This window comes from Cygnus olor, chromosome 4, assembly GCF_009769625.2.
Source record: "Cygnus olor isolate bCygOlo1 chromosome 4, bCygOlo1.pri.v2, whole genome shotgun sequence".
NCBI lineage: Eukaryota > Metazoa > Chordata > Aves > Anseriformes > Anatidae > Cygnus > Cygnus olor.
Window position 1 is genome coordinate 23,047,765 of NC_049172.1, and position 15,602 is coordinate 23,063,366.

General features: G+C 34.4%; 1 long non-coding RNA gene across 1 annotated transcript in view; it reads right to left on the reverse strand.

The window, feature by feature from the left end:
- Positions 1-591: 591 nt before the first annotated feature.
- Positions 592-15,602, reverse strand: part of LOC121069498 — a 33,892-nt gene continuing 18,881 nt past the window's right edge. Inside the window, exons 3-4 of the long non-coding RNA XR_005819458.1 lie at positions 12,760-12,865; positions 592-864 (exon numbers count right to left, since the gene is read on the reverse strand). This is a non-coding gene — a long non-coding RNA (uncharacterized LOC121069498). The remainder of the gene's footprint in view (positions 865-12,759; positions 12,866-15,602) is intronic.

Consider the following 15,602-nt stretch of genomic DNA (forward strand, 5'->3'; position numbering starts at 1 on the left):
AATGAACAAACAAGTAACAAATTTTTAGATAGGAATATGAATTTATTACTGAAATAAAAACTGCTTGAAAATAGAATTCAGTTAGGTATTATATACCTACATGAACCAGAAAAGTGTTCTGGACATCTGTGACTAATAATAATTGCTTTTAAAGAGACTATTAGCCCTCAAATGTTAAAACATGGAAGAACTATCTTGTTAGTAGAATTGTCATTCTTGTGTCTAAAAAAATCTTTCATCAAACTAAGAAAAAAATCAATATAATTTTTTTTCTTGTTTTGTTTTGTTTTTGTTATTTTTTACAGGTCTATGATATCATACTTGTGACTTGCTCACCTTAGTCCTCTTCCACAGCTTTGCCTCTTTATGTATGTTACATCTTGGAGATCATTCAGAATTTCATATAGATGGCACTTCTATTTCTTATTCAGATTCCAAGGACTGTTGATTTTCATCCTGTATAATATGGACCACAGAAGTCCAAAACTGAAGTATTCCTGCTTTGTTGGCTTCATTATTTTCAGTTTCATCTAGTTATTATAGTGCATTTGAATGAGCGTCAAGAAGACTGTTGGTTATAGCTATGTAAACCAATAAAAATATCTCAGCCTTGAAGTTCTAAGGTCTTACCACAAAAGATTTTTTTTTATTTTTGTATTTTTGTACAGACCTGTTATTCAATTTCAGTTTATTAGGTGTGACCATATTATATCCAGCATATTGTCCAGTAATAAGTCCATGATGTGTTCCTGTCTCTGTAGGTAACTTGTCAGGATCACAAGAACAGGTCACAGGTTATGATGACACCTGTCCCACATCATGAACAGTATAGGTTTGTCTTTCGGATTCCTTTCCTCTTCTAACCTGTCTCAGAAGAAAAATAGAAAAAGAAAAATATATATTTTTAACAACACATAATTTCAGTGTCTGCAAAAGGCATTGCTTTGATGCTTCAGAAGAAAAATAATGAATTCGTGATTAGAATGTGCTGAAAACCCTGCATAAAAAGTAAGATACAATTACATTTCTAGCCAGGCAGTTATGGATGAACACACCAGCTTTGGTATGAAAACCTTCTTGCCAAGTTGCAGGATGTCTGCTCTTGGATTAATAAGTACACTCAAGGAAATATATAAACTGTATTTTGGGTGTTCTGCTCACACTTTTATCTACAGTTTTAGTCACCTGGAAATACCTTCATACTACAGGTGACATAAACTGATGGAGAGATATACTCTAACTCTTCAGAGGGCTTCCTAGACTATAATCTACCTGTTTGCATGGAAAGAACGTAAGCTGAATTTGCATCTCCTCAGGACATGAAGAAGTCAAAACCTTTCTAAACAAATTCATTATGTTTGTATCTTCTCAGCTGCAAAAATGCATTTTAGTCTGTTAATCAATTTGTCTAATATCTGCTGAGAATTAGCTATTGGTCAAATGTTGTATGGATTCCAAAGAAAGTGAGGAAAGCTGTTTTCCAACGTTTCTCTAGATCCAATTAAATTTCTTACAGTACACGTTTAGCTTTGATGAAACATCATAGCTGAGTGTAGCGGAACATGACTGTAATTCAGTAGTGCCTCTCTTATCCTTATTCTGAAATCGACTGTGTTTGGGTAGACCTTTAAGAAGTTATAAACTTGACAATTTACTTTAAAAAGCACAATTATAGGCTTCAGACTAACTTTAATTCAATTTAATATTATTTTAATCACTATAATTTAGAATATATATTTTTACCCCAATAATAATTTCATGATTGTTTTTTTAATTAATAGATTTTAGTAAGTCTTTTTGAGTGATATATAAGAATGTAAAGCAATGTAAGTTTCAATAAAATTGTGTTTAATTAATAAGTTCAGTCTAGTTAACCCTGAAGGTAGTAATCAAAAGTGTCTTATTGAAATGTATTGTTGTCTATTCAATATGCAACAATATTTCAGAAGTACAGCCCTGATGTGTATTTCAGAACCTCATAAAAAAATAATACTGTCCAATGAAAATGAAACTTTTTCTCTTTCCTTTCCTTTCCCTTATTTTTTAATATCTGCTATTTCGGCTAGAGTTCTGTATTCCAAAAGTTAATGCATAAATATATTCATTTTGTAACAAAAAATCGGAGCAATGAATGTTCTTGGTTTTGAATTTTTACTAATATCCTAAAGCCACAAACTTTTTTTTTTCTTTCTTTTTTTTTTTTTTTTTCTCCTCTGGCCTGGGGAGAATAGATAGGATTTGAGTTTAAAACATCGACTTCTTTCAGGAAGGAAATCAAATTGTGTTTACTCTGTCCATCTTCATGTCTACTTCAATTAAACTTAGACATGTTAAAAGAAATAGATTGGTTCCCTATGAACAGATTTATTAATTACTTGGTCAACTTCTTCTCTGCTGGGCTTTTTTCTATCCTTCATTTAGCATGAAAACCTAAAAAACTGAATGAGGTTTACCTTTCCTTTCTATGTGTTAACTTTGCCATCTCCTGACCTTCTTGTCATCTGTGAAACCACCAGGAAACAAAGATGTTGAGACAATTACGTTTATACATTCAGAAATCTGTCTTTTCAGAGTTCATGAAAACCCCTTTCTTCAGCTGCAAGTTCCATGTCCTCCTGCAGTTCCACTCATTAATCAGTTTCCCGGACTGTCCTTTCTCTGTCTTCCTAGATTAAGAAAACAGTCATGCCAAACTGCTTCATGGTGAAATATGATTGTCACAAGAATATTCCCTTTGGTTTTCATGGCTTTAGTGGATATAGAAGAACTACTATCACGTCTTTAATAAACTTGTCTTTGAAACTATTGAGTTATGCCATGTGAATATTCCCGAGTCTTCAGGGTTTTAGTGGAAATAGAAGAGCTACTATCACATCTTTAATAAACCAGTTTTTGAAACTACTAAATTATCTCCTTTCCCAGTGTGTAATGGTGCTTAAGTGTGGAAAACATGCCTGGATTGATGGGTTACCCTGAAAAATGGATTTCATGCATAATCCAGTCAGCATGTACTCCCTTGGGTTTAGTGTCTGACAGTTTCCCTGGCTCTATGCTCGCTACACCAATTTGTGTTCACTTGCTGTGCTTGAGGAGCTGGTGACAGTACTCCACGAAGACCAGACAATCTTTAGTTTTTACACTTTGCTGGATCTGATTTAGGTGTGATTTATTCCCCCAAAAAACTAATTGAGGCAGAGAATTTCTTATTTTTTAGTTATGTTTTAGTAATTCCACTGTTTCTTACATTCACAGAGCATTTTGTAATTCTTTTCAATTCAGTAAATATTGCTCTAACACCCAAAGATATTACTGTCATTTTATTTTGTAGCCATTTGTCTTCATCTATTAAATTTCTATTTTAAAGCTACAAGAATAGAGAATAAATTGAGAATAAACAGGTATCATTTTTTTCTTGGCCCTTGAACAGTCTTTTTATTTGATATGGTCAACATATCTAACCACCGTACTTCATTACTAGGAGCCGTATTCCTAAAACATTTTAAATTCATGTTCATTTCATTTTCATATTGTCCTGTTTTATTTCATCTGAATACACTGATTCACTGATGCAATTTTCCTTACTTAAATACTGCATTTTAAACCAACTGGTTTTATACCTTGTTGCTTTCTAGCATTATCAGAGAATTTTCTCTGATAAAATTTTTATTTTGGAAAAGAATTTCAGACATTCGATATATTTTTTAAACAGTAAATCATTAATAGATTTGATCAGCATAAATTTTAGATACTCATTAACCTGTTTATTCTCCTCTCAGGTTTCTTACTACAAGTAATTTATTTAATTTTTATAACACTTGTGTCTACTTATCATTTCTGTAAATTCTTTCTTCTCAATCCTCTTCTGCATAATTCCCCAGACTTCTCTGGAGAGAAACTGCATTAATGACTACCAGATTTTAAAATATCATTTAACAGAGAAACAAGAAAAGGTGGGAATGCACACAAAGAATAACAAGGTTTGAATTGTTGTTAATATAATTTAAGTTAAAATTAGTAATGTGAAAAGCTTTGAATGTGAATTACAATCATATATGGAATAAATAAATATGCGCTGTACAGTCTGCTAAAACAGTGTCTTGTACAGTATTTTGAAAGTATGATTAACAAATGTATATAGATAGAGAGAATTATAAATCTTTTACTATAGACTTTGTGATGATTGATATTCCCAGAAACAAGTGAATAGGAAAAAAGCTTTGATACTCCACTCCAGAGCAGATGGATTGAAAAGATGATAAGTGAAAATGAAATGAAGAACCAAACAACAAAAAGTAAAATAAAAAATTAAAAAAAAAGGGTGATCAAAGAAGGTGGAGACAGAACAACTAGAATTTTAAGGAATCTGCAGCATCCTGGAGCATGGAAATGTCCCAGTCGCTCAGCATAGTTACCATATTTACTGTATTTGTTGTTATTGTTGAAGAAGCATCCAGGAAACCAGGTCAGAGAATAGACACTGCTACCTCTGAAGCCCATGGAATACAAAGAAACATTTCCTTTGTTTTAAACTTTGGACCTAAATTTGACATGAACTCTTAACAATTCATTTATTCTAATTAAAATTAACACCAACATAAACTGCAAGGAGAAGAAGCTATATCCTTCCTGTACGATGTTGGCCATATATTCCTGCCCCAATCCTAGCCTCTTCCATGGCTTTTATTATTTTTTATGGGGAGTTCTGATATGTCAATTCTGAACTAGTTTATCATGCCTTTTCTCTGCCATGGGAGTCAGATGTAGGAGGGAAGTAAAACCACTGCTTATTTTGGCAGTCAATACGTGTTTATATAGCCTCAAATGACTGCCGAACTTTGGGGGTAAGTCAAGAGGGAATTCTTGTACTGAATTATTAAAGCATAGACAGTCTTTACTATAATAGCATATATTTTAAAATGATAATCAAATAAATTAAAATGTCTAGAAGCGTATGCAACACTTGTTAAAACCTAATAATTATGTAAAAAAATGGTAAGGAAGGGAGGAAGGGAGGAAGGGAGGAAGGGAGGAAGGAAAGGGAGGAAAAGGAAAAAGAATCATCTAACTAAATGTTACTACAGAAAAAATTAAAAATGTCTTAGTATTTGTGTTCTGCGTGAAATGACAAAGAAGAAAGAAAACTGCTAGGGATTTTTTAATTTTATTATTAAGCTAGTACTTTTAATTGCATTTCCTTAACTCTTGTTTCTTTTCTATTTTATAAATTGACCGTTAAAGGAAACTAGCTACCACAGAACAACATAAAAGCACCTACATTATTAATGATTTTTCAAAGTAATTGTTGGGAATAAATCAGTGGCTACATAACAAACATAGCTGCTGTAGAGATACCTTTTCCTCTGTTTTCCTGGAAGTTTTAGACCATTTCTTATATGTATTTATTACTTAATGATTGGCATAAAGGCAGTTATTTGCACAGCTGGGATAATATCTGTTCACAGGGATCCAGAGTGAAATATTCTGCAATTGCAACTAATCTATTTTATCTAAGTGTTTGTTCTCAGAGGCCAATGTCTGTCTGGAAAGTTCTTGTGTGTTAGAATGAACGTTATTTCTTTCAGTGGTTTCTATTTATCACTGTGCTGTGGGACACTACTGGCAATTTAGAAAAGAATAATGCCCTCCAGGTTAGAGACCAACAGCAGGAGCTGCTCCCATAAAGACAAATGTACTAAAGATTTATCTGTTTACCTATGTAATTTTTCCCTCTTTAAGATACTGAGGGATTTTTCGTGCATCATTTGCTACTGATTTGTAATAGGTTGTTGTCTAAAGTAAAGAAACATCGCACCTTAGACTTCTCTTACCAAAAATTCCTTATATTTTAGACAGTTTATTCAGTCATCAACATTTGACATTTCAGTTGTGAGCCTCAAAATTCCATTTGCAGTTTGTTGTTGTTTTTTTTTTTTTTTTTTTTTGCTTTGTTTGTTTGTTTGTATGTATTCCAAATGGCCCAAATGCTATATCATTTTTATTTGGATCATAGAATTTAAGAAAGTAAAAGTAGTAAAGACACATCAGTTGATGGGATAAACTATCTTCAGATATCTGCTGATATTCATGTTGAGGATTACATTTCACACTTGAACATTCTGGGGAAGAAGAAAAGAGTGTTCATGCTTTCTTCCAAGGAAATGAGTGATATGAAACTGCAATTAATGGAAAAATCTGGAAAATAAGAATATTCTAGAGAAGAGAGTAAATAATTATTGAAATGAAGAGGGATAGAAAGACAATAGAGAAGAGTGGGATCTTTTTAGTGGAACTATCATTTGCTTTAAATAATAAATAGTTCTACAAACACTGGAACTAATAGAGTTGTGTTTCCAGATGATTTGTGTTTCATTGAATGACTTTTTAAATCAAGTAAACTAAGCCTGCAGCATGTTTCCTGCCCTTATTAAACACTAGAGAACTCATATGAAGAGGGAAAGAGAAGAGAATGAAAGTGAGATGGTATCTAATAAAGCTCAAAGTTTGACTGAAGTCTTTCTGAGAATTAAACAATTTTTAACCTCTCTCTTCTATCCACACTCTTCAACACAAGAGTGTGTGTAGTCAGTAATAGTTCAATTCATACTTCAGTGTTTCCGTTAGTGTAGGTATCACTATAGTCTCTTTCCTGCCCCTAGCTATCTATTTTCACAGAACCTGTAAGAATGTAAGATTTGAAAACACTACCTTTCTGTCAGATTTGATAGAAGTTGTCCATACAGTTCAAAAATGCTGGAGGAGCAGGGACTGCCATGCAGTCACAACTGCACTGACTCATGAACAGGCTGCCTTGCATCAACTTTTTATTCGGGAAAGAAGGGGAAAAAAATAGAAAGGAAGAAAAAAAAAAATAATCATTCTGTGGTAAAATTGCATTTGTTGCCTACTTTTTTCTTCCCTTTTCTGTCAAGAAAACTGAATGAAAAGCCTTAATTTTGTGCTGTGTTGTCCTGTTTTATGTTTCCTTCTGGTGAGCTAGGCTCAGAAATTTGACCTCTAATCTGTTCAGGAAAGCAGTAAGTTGCATCTCTGGCCAGCCAGTTGCTTGGTTCATGCTGGTCCTCCTTTCTGTCCTACTGGGTCACCTTGCTACAAGAGAAAAATATTGCTTGTACTGGGTCCATACTGTATTGAGACCTTACTTCTGACAAAGATATCTGCATGTCCCAGGAGTTGTGTTCTAACTGGCTTGCTTCTCAGGGAAGAAAGGGAGCTTTCCACATTGAAGAAGTAGCTTTCATCACACGTTACCCCAAGAAAATTAATAATCAGTTCAATTTATTAAAAAGATGGTAGATGTGGTACACAGCACTGAAAAGAGTTCTCACAAGTATTATGCACACTTATGCAGTGCACAAAGGTAAATGTAAGCCCTTCAGCTGAAGTGGTTGCAGGAGGACAGGGCATCACAGTGGCATTCTTGCAGCCAGATGATGACTGTGGAATTGACCCTAGCAAATTTGACCCTTGAGAGGAAAGGCCTGTGAGTGTATTTCAGGTGCGCAGCCACTGATGCTACTACTTTTGCTTGACCTTGACACTCAACTTCTTTCTCCTTCCATTTTCAAACTCCTACCACCTGCCTTTCTCTTTAAACAATTCTCTTTTCTGCCTGTCCACTCCCGCTCTTCCCTTTTCACAAACAGAAGATGTCCTCCTCTGTTGCCATAACAACAGACAGTAACCTGGCCCAAGCTGGACTCTCCTGCCCTTTTCTTCAAAAATTTAACCTCAAGTAAAAACATTTGTGTTGTGTTCTCTCTCCTGGATCCTTTTCCACTTGTCTTTAATAGGAGAAAGACTCACTCTGCTCTGCATGTAGCCACTGTCCTCTCTTACCCCCTCCCAAAACACTTTTTTCACACCACAAAGAAACACATACTTGAAGCTTAATTATCCCCTACTGAATTTCCTATATGACATAGTCAGAGGGGCAGGTCACTTTGCAAGCTTCAGTCTACAAGTGTTTATCTTTACCACCCTGAAGCTCCTTTTTGTAATCACTACACTGAAGCCATGCCACCTGGACCAGACGAGGACTGATAGGAAAGCATAGCTCTGCTCAGACAAAAGAATAATAAAACATGGAGAGCTGTGCCACAGAGTCATCATATCAGAGAGTGTCAGCAAAACTTTTTCCTCTACCAGTCCATCACGCTAAAAGAGAGCTCTTTGTTCATGCTTGCCCTGCCATTGACAGCAAACATATCACACAATTCAGTAAAATGCCTGTGCTGTTTTAGTTTGAGTCTTGTTTTATGGCAAAGAAATTTCTCATCAGAAAGCCAACATAGATGCAAGTCTGTAGAGCTGTATAAAAATATTTAATTTTAATTTATTCTAATTTTGTAGCCTAATTTAAATGTTATCTTCTGGCATGTATGATTTGAATATGAATCTGACTCTCAGGTCAATTTCTGTTTCAGGAATTAAATCATGTCAAAATGCAGATGGAAAAAGTTATCTTTGACTTCACTCATTCTGTCCTCTTACAATGTAACAGGCATTGTCCTGACAGACAAATTTCTGGAAGTCCACAGTGTTTTGACCTTGGAGCACTTGGCACATAGTGGGTATGAGCTGGCTGGAACAGCAAGCAGAGTATCAGAATATCAGAGTATCAGTATTGGATTTCTCTTTTCCCTCACAATTTGAAAAGCAAGCATTTTAGAAACTCTCTAATGTGTCAGGGCCCAGGTATTATTGGTTTGTAGTTCTTAATAGCATCTGCCTGAAGTCCCAGATATAGCATCTCTAGACCACAGGTAGTTGTGGTTAGAGAAGGGGCAACAGAAACATTATTCCCTTTGGTTAGAACTTTTTGCCAGTTTTATACTGTCACTACTAGATTCATGGATCTTTGGGGAAGACTTTCATGTAATTCAGCATCCTCTGCTACACCTACACCTTGTAGGAAATGGTCTCTGAAGGTAAACTGCATCTGATAAGTAGCTCTGTACAGATCCCAGCCCAGCTACAGCTCTCCATTCAGTGAAAGCAAGCCTCCAAAAGGGATAAGTGATGTGTCCTATTCTTTCTTTATAAACCCATTAAAAATTGAATGCCACAGAAACACACATCTCATCAGCACTATTTGTATCTTTAGCTGAAGTTTAAACTGCAGGTGGTTCTCCACCTCCATACTGTACTTTTTGGCTGCAGAACACCACATCCATAATGATTTTTGCTAGGTCATGGGAGCTGACACAGAAGAATGCTGTATAAAATAACAATACCCCCTGCTACAATACCATGATGATCATGAACCTCAATGAATTCTTGAAGAACCAGTGGCCTTAGGAATATCTGAAGGTTCTAGTACAAAAGGAGGAGAATGGGGTGTTGTTTACAATGTTTACCCTAACTTGAAATAAGGATTGAGTTCCCAGACTTAATGGCAGAACTTCAGTTCATATGTTTAAGTATACCGTATAACAGAAGGAAACATACATGAGAGGAGTAGATGCCTATTACACAGAAAAAATTAGGCAGACAATTATTCTGTTCAACCACAGTCCCCTGGTGGGATATTCACTTTGTTTTCAGGCATTGCAGGGGATTAGGAGACAGCAAAAAAACAGAGTTTACTTTGTTGCAGAATCTTTTTTTTTTTTTTTTTTTTTTTTTTAATGCAGCAAAAAGAGGCAATTCTTTTTATGGTTTGTTTCTATTCAGTTTTCTGAGTATTTCACACTTTTAAACCTCTTGCTCATTTTACTAGCTGCAATTTTTGTAACATTAGAAACATTAATTTCTAAAAGACCAACATTAACATTTCTCTCTATTAGTGGAGTATCATATGATAGAGTTTGATAATAAAGCAAAAATCTCAGTGCTATGGCAAACTACTAGGGAACACGTTATAGGGTCTCTAGAGAGATTAATCTGGAAACCTCAAAGTGACTTCAGTGCTTCTCAGAGCTATATCAAAAGAACAGAACCCTGAGTCAAAACATTTCTGTCCCCCAAAATGAGTTTGACAGCCCTGCTTCATCCTGTGTCTAAGTCCTAAGCACTGCTAACATGAGCTTCTGTGGCTGATAATAATGTTTAACAGGGCTTCTTTCAGAGATTCTCCAAACCTATCATGTCTGTCTCTCACTGAATCATCTATGACTACAATTCTATCTCAACGTCTCCAACTTCAGTTTTAGAAAAATGAAATGTGATTGTTGCACCATTTTTATTTCACAACAGGACAGAGAGAGTTCATTTGATGTTTTACTATGTTAGTAAGACGACTTGTAGCAAGGAGCAGAGAAGAAGGCAGAAAAGCTTAGTCTAAGAAAACAGGCACAGGTAAAGTGTAAATAAAACTGGGTAAATAGGGATTAAATAGGGATTTTTTGCCATTTCTCTTGTATTGATTGAGAGGACAAATTAAACTCTGGGAATAAAATGTGTGGAGTTGAACAAAACCATTTTTTTCCCTAACGTAATAAACAATATTAGTTTCAGTACAAAAGGTATAACTTTTTTTTTTTCCTCCTCCAAGCTAGAATATTCTACTTTTAAGATAAGTACAAATTGCCTTTTAAGTTAAAAAGGATCTTTTGAAGGAGATTACAACTGCTTTCAGTAAGTGTCAAAACAAAATTGTCTCACATCTTTTCATCCAAAAATAAACTGTCGCAATTTGTTAACCATTTGTCATCTCCACTGACAAAGGAGATTTACAAACCTACACTTGGACAAAATGATACAAAACATTTAATTCTAAATTTAAGGATAGAGAGAAAGTAGAGGCAAGGAAAAAGGCCACGAACATCTCCAGTCTGCTTTACTTGTCTGTGCTTGATTTGGATTTTCTGTCATGGATGACATAATTTTTCCACTTGTTTTTAATATATACCATGTCTCATACCACAGTCATCAACAGTTCATTGAGTTGACTGGCCTCCAAAGTACTTGTCACCCATCACAATTAACTACAGTCTCTGTCACAAACAATTTAGGAGATACACATCTGTGCTCAGTCAGTCAGTCCCAGCTGTGATGTGCATATGTCTCATTTGATGATCCCAGCTCAACAACAGGGTTCTTGAAAAAGTGTTAAATACTGTGACCTGAACCAAATGCAAGGATGTCTAATCTGTTTATGAGTGGATTGAATTTACATGGTTTCTGCATTGTTACAGAGATGCACCAGAGTGCCACTGTGTAATTGTTTCGTTGAAAGCTGTCCCTCATGCAGAAAAAAAAATCAGCTGAAAACATTCTCCTAGAATGCAGTGGAATAAACAATAGATCTGTTAATTATTACCATTGGTGTGGTAGATTTGACACATAGTTGCTCTGGGAGAATACTGAAGTATGTATACTTTTGTCTTGTCTGCATTGTAGCCATATTTAGTGTTTGTCCTGAGCTCAAGACAATGATTCTTTTGGGAGTTAATATTTTAAATACAATGTGGTGATCCATAAATTTGAACTAAGCAATCTGCTAAATAACTAGAGATCCATGTTCATTCAGTTTCTGACATAAAATAGATTCTAAACTACTGCCAATGTTCCAATACCTGGTGAAGAAAACGTGTCTGTTTCTCAAAGAAAGAAAAAAAAAAAGAGCTTGAAATCTTACATAAAGTATTAGGAGAATCAGGAGATCAAGATTTGAGGTCTGTGGAGCACAGAGAGAAATCTGTTGCGTCTGGAAAAGGTATACCTGTGTTTAAAATGTGTTTTCCTTAAAGTGTTTTCCTACACCTAAGAGTTGTTCCTACCAAAGACAATTCACTCAGAGGCTGTTCTTTTGTTTTATAAGCATGCCTCATATTTCAGTGCCTTTTATGTTATGCTGTCATATATACCTGTGCCAAAACTGCCGAATGAAAATGGTAGAATTCTGTAATTCATTTGTCTAAGTTAAAGCAATTACTCAAGTCACAAGACAATGAGCAATCTGAGTCTACAAATGCCTGCCTGAAATGAAAAGCACAGTGTGATACTAAAAGAGATTATATTTACTGTTACTGAAATGTTCAGAACTATTTTTTTTGTAGAACAGAAAAAACTGTCACCACATTCTCTAGCTGTACCGGTCAGTAAATCAAACACATGCTCAGTGTGAGGTTTGAGAAGGCCAGACATTGCTTGCTTTACTTTAAATGACATGCAGTAAAACCCGGTGAAAAAAATATTCACTCTGAATATTAACTCTCCCCAGTCTCAAATGCTGGACTTGTGGAGGTAAAAGCTAGCACCTTGTTTAAATATTTCCAGCTTTCACCAATATAGGGGAGAAGGCAGAGAAGTTGCTGAGTGCTACAGACTGAGATGATGTTAGTTCTGGGGAAATCTTGTAAAAAGCTGGTCTCTCCAAGCTGACTTGCTGCCTTTTGGTTAAAACAACAGAGGAATAGGGTGCTGTTTTATATGGTTATGGCACCCTGTAGAACAAAGAGACATGGACAGATCTAGTAAAGACATTGTCTTTACAAGTTTATAAAGAAATGAGGCTAGAGTAGATATTCTTCATCTGATGAACATTTCTCCCTGGTTTAGATTAACCTGTGGAACAGGAACTTGGTTTCATGAGTAAAACCTCACCAAAGTCAATTCTGGATGAGCATATCTATCTGTAACTAATGGTGCCCCCCCTCCACCCCCCACCCCCTCCGGGGCTAATGAAGTCAATGAAAGGTGATTTCTTTATCTTGTCTGAATGGATTCATATCTACCACTGAGCAAAAGCAATGTGTAATTGCAAGAAAGAAAGTTGTAGGTGTGGTTGATCAGTACCTTGTGTTTTACTTCTCTAGATCCTCAAATGCTCTGCAGATTTTCTAAGAGATTCAGTATATCAATGATTTCTTGGTTCAAGGACATTTTCTCTTAGATCATGCAACTGTGGAATAAAAAAAATCTATGTGAAATAAGTGATTACTTACACAATTTAAATGATATATTCCAACTATAGTACTCCATGTCAGCTGAGTTTTCATAGCAGGCATAATAGTTTTTTTTTTTTTTTTTTTTTGAACTGCTTGATAATCATTTGATAGAAACACCTTAAACTGTTAGTGGAAATTTCCAGCAGAAAAAAAAAGGGCATAGTTCTTACCAGATTGTAAAGATTAAATATTACACCGATGCTTTATGTGATAAGTAACAGTAGAAGAAAAATATAACAAAACTAAATTATGGAATGTTAACCTGACATGTATGATCCGTACTATCAACAGTGGATCAAAGATAATTAAATATATTGTGCCTTTTATTCATTTGTATTTGCAAAAACTTTCCAAATGGTTAGTAAATTACAATTAGGTGGACCTACCAAATAGCTTATGAATACTTGGCCATCTACCAAGTTCTTTATAACATATTCTAAAATCACAGTATTAAAATGTATAAATCAATATGTTGGTCTTTCATGCCATATGTATTTAGAACATTAATAGACAGTGTTAGTGATAGAGAATTTAAAGTGAGGCAGTATTTACTTTCACTAGTAAGAAAACACAGAATAGCGTAAGATTTTCTGAATTCGAGGTAGTGAGTGCTAAGACAGAAGAGTCACTGTGCAACAGCTTAATTGCATGGGTAACTCTTACTTCTGTTACATTATTATTATTATTATTTTGGTCTTATTTATTCTCTTCATTTGCTTTAGTTCTCCCTGAATATGCTTCAGAACAGTGTCGCAGGTTCATTAGTATGGGATATTTGTTACTGTACGTTTATTTGCTGTTACTGCTCTCATTTAAAAGATGGTGATTATGCTGGTGCTATATCAAGGAACTAGCAGTGACTGTGGTTGTTTGGGTTTGAAATCTTTCCGAACTTAGCACTGAGAAAAAGCTATGGCAAACTAGATTTTCGACTCCTCTGTTTCTTTTCAAAATGAAGCATATTTAATTCTATAGGGGCATATTAAAGAACTAAAATCCACTGAAAAGTATACAGCTTTGTATTTTTTTCTATTTAAGTTACAACTGTTATTTCAAAGTTAGAACTGGGGAACAAAAGAGAATAATGTTACAGTTAAATTTTCTTAATTGGTCACATTCAGTACAAACTGAATTATATAAAGTGTAAATACCATCATAGATCAGGCTAAAGTTCTGTGATCTGACATTCTATTTACTATATTTATTTCTACTGCACATATGCATAGAAAACGTTGTTTTCACTCTTAAAGAGTATTTAATTATTTCAATATAAATATATATTATATTTTTCATTTGAAAAAATAAATACAGGTGTGTTTCTGATATATTTGGTCCCAAACTCTCATTGTAAATTGGCACTGTTTAAAGACCCAGCATAAACTGGGGAGAGAAGAAAGAAAAAATCATATTAACAGATATCAAAATGTATTTTGAAGCATTCATAACCATTAACCTTGAGATGCATACTATTGAATATCACAGGGGAGTTAAGTTGATCACAATAACAACAACAACAAAAAGCTGTTGTATCCAATACACTTCTGGTGCAATATCATATTAGTTAATGATATCAATAATTGCAGTTCAAAGGAGTTTACTAAAATGAGAGGCAATAGAATTGCCCATCTGTTCCAAAAAGGACAGGGAATATTTTGCTGATTTTGTAGCATAAGTACAGCCTATGAGATAAAGCACTGTGTCAGTATCATTGAGGCCATAATAGCGATGGACTGTGCATTTCTGGGGATTACAAACCATGCTCAAATTCTGAGTTTGGGCTCAAAGATCTTGGGACTTCAGTCTCCTGAGAACTGCAGTATACACTTAAAATTTTACACAAAATGAGGATTATATTACAAATTAGAGTAAGTATTAATGCCTGTTAATCCATTTCACAAAATATTATGTCTTTATTTCATTTTGCACATGTTGACATTAGACATGATGGAAAGTAAATATCAGAAAGAAAGGTTGCACTGTCCAGCTATTGTCCATCTATTGGGGTTGAAAGTTATTGCAAAATTGCAAAGATCTATTAATTAATTAAAAGCGAAGACTGGAAAACTATTCCCCACAGCAATAATTGTACCTAGATATAATATTAGAGTAATCATTATGAGGTAACTAGCAGAGTAACTTACTAAAATTGTATTGTTGATTAGATCATAAAACCTATTTTCCTAGAACAACTAAAGGGAAAAATGAAAAAAAAAAATGTTCTAAACAGAATGGTTTTTTATTGCACATTTCATAGGAAATTAAATGTTAGCACTTCATAGATCAGCATTCACTTTTACCTTCTTGTGTGTATAGTGCAAGGAATATATATTGTGCATGCTCATATAAAATGCATGGATAACAATTAAAGGAATTAGATTAAGCAAAAAAAAAAAAAAAAACGTGATATTTGAATGAGTGGTAACTGAAGCTTTTACCACAGCCTATTTGTATGCTTGTTTTTCTCATTACTCTTGCATAATACTTGTGAGAAATAGCTTCCTATTGTTTTGTAAACTTTTGTTTTTCAAAAAAAAAAAAGTAAAATCTTCTTTTTCAAAAGCAAAGGTATAATCTTCTGAAGATATTACTTCTGAAGATTTACAAAATACTCATAAAATATCTAAAAAGAGATACTTGTCCTGGGTACAGAACTGTCCTTTTAAATGCGTGTCTTCCCTCAGGCTTTTTTTG